Source organism: Trichechus manatus, unplaced genomic scaffold (assembly GCF_000243295.1).
Source record: "Trichechus manatus latirostris isolate Lorelei unplaced genomic scaffold, TriManLat1.0 scaffold00007, whole genome shotgun sequence".
Classification (NCBI taxonomy): domain Eukaryota; kingdom Metazoa; phylum Chordata; class Mammalia; order Sirenia; family Trichechidae; genus Trichechus; species Trichechus manatus.
This window is the reverse complement of record NW_004443943.1, coordinates 3,547,207-3,549,479: the sequence shown is the minus strand read 5'-3', so window position 1 is coordinate 3,549,479 and position 2,273 is coordinate 3,547,207.

The following is a 2,273-nucleotide window of genomic DNA, read 5'->3' as shown; positions in this document are numbered from 1 at the left end:
GAAAATTCTGTATTTTTCAAAAGGAATTCAATATTATTATTTTTTCTCTGCCCTAAATTCATAGCTAGTAACAGTAATAGAGGTGAGTGTTTTCATGAGCTGTCTTATGCCAGCATGCAGGAAGGCATGGCTGACCCCAGTCAGTTTTTTCTGCAAGAGCCATCCCCTTAATTTTTATTTAATTATTAATTTTTGCCTGGGAATAAATAATTGACTGCCTTCAATCTGGTGATGAATGGATTTGGGAATGGAGGTGGAGCTAGGAGCTAACTGGAGCTGTTCTTCAATTCTACTGTCCCTTCTATCAAATGCTCTATTTTTAGCACTGTTGCTGTTTCTTATTTCTGCCCTCAGTCTTACTACTACCCTAGACCTCCTCTGGTTCTGTTGGGCTTCCTGACTGCCATTTGTATTGTTTCTCCCTTTGGTAGATTCTGGGCTATGGATTATTCCACTGTTTTATCAGTATGCTTCCATCTGCTTTCCAACTCCAGAAATATGAAGAACTGCCCTCTTCTCCCATTCTTTCTGTTCTGTAGCTCCATTCTTTTGTACTGATAGACTCTTTTTGGGTGGATTTTTAGATGCAAAGTGAGGTGAATATGTTTCCCTGATCTTCCATCTTGTACCTGGAGCTCTTCTGCTTTTCTTTCTTTTTTGCTGTCATGTGCTATCTGATAGCTCACCTACTTATTTAATGAAAAATATTATAATAATTGATTTTGGAAGTAAATTTACTTGAATCTGTTAACTTTACTCACAGAGATTTGGATAGGCAGAGACATTATTCTTGAGTGAGGAAATAAATCAAGCTTAATATTGCCTTTATTGCCAAAGTCTACTGTGAGACTTTGTAAGATAATTTAAAAACCAAATAGGTGAAAGGCTTTACAATGTATTTCATAACATTTTATTAGAATTATAAATGTCTATAGAATTTAAAGGAATGATGCTTTTTGGCAGACTATAGGACATCCACCTAAGAATAAATTACTTTGGAACTTGTATTACTTTCCTAATATTTGTTACTAGTTTATGCCTAACTTATGATGCCACACAGCTCCAAAAGTTTGAGTTATTCCCACAGCTTATGCCCTTTTATCTCATTTGCTTGATTAAATAAGCCTCTTATCTCTTTATCAAGAGGAATAAAACTCAAAGCCACTTGTGTATATCCATTTCTATGTGTTTAGTCCCTCCTAGCTTATCTTTCTGATATTTTTAAAAAGGTAACTCCATGCCATATGCTATACACCAGAATGGCTGTAAATAATCATAAAATTAAATGCCAGAATTTACCACTACGTGTGGTTTCTCATTAAGATTTGATGTGGCTTCTCTAAACTGAAATGGTTGAAGGGTTGATTCTCATATTATCAAGCTGTTTTCTGAGGTTTCTTGCTGGCCCACCTACCTGGATATATAATTAACTTTGGCTCTCAAAAGCTTCTGGTAGGTTTGGGCTATATCTTTGGGAGAAGAAGAGATTATTCTCTGAAACACAGATGTGCCATAGGAATAGCAACTCCAAAGTATCTTCAGTGGCTGTTCCATAATATGTTGGCAACCATATGTTCTGGATATTCCCTGGCAATCCTATGTCGTGTACCCTGATTTAGGATTTGGAAAATACAGCCAATACCATATGTAACACTTTCTAAGTAGGGAGAGTAGATCAGGTTGCTATTGCTAATGAGCTAAATGTTATTTTAATATGAATCCCAAACTAAGTCAGACTCTATCAGTCATTATTTTAGATTGATGGCTTTAATTTTCTTCTTTAAATATTGTTATATCCTAGGTAATTAAAAATTTTCTATGTAGAGAAGACCATGGTCCTATGTTAACAAATCCATTTAAAGAATAGGTTATATTGATTAAATTTAAGCTTTCCTCTGTGTGTTTATGTGTGTGTATGTGTGTGTTTGCTTTAGCTGCCATCATGTCAACAAGCAAAGATCAGCTCCACTGAACAGTGTATTGACATTTCCATATCTTCCCGTGGATTTAGTTTTAATTCTATCACCAGTAATAGGATAGTTATTTCAATAGCAAATATTTTTTTTTAATGTCACTTGTTGTGTAAGGCACTGTACTAGGGGTTGAGAGGCACCCCAAAATAAATGTCTTGGCTTTTGCCTCAAAGCAGCTCACACTCAGTGGTTGGGGAACAGTGTAATTTGTGTTTTAAGTGTTAGGAGTCCAACAGATGTAGACTTGTCACTTATTAGCTATGTGACTTGAACAAGTTAGATAACTTCCCTTGAGCCTCA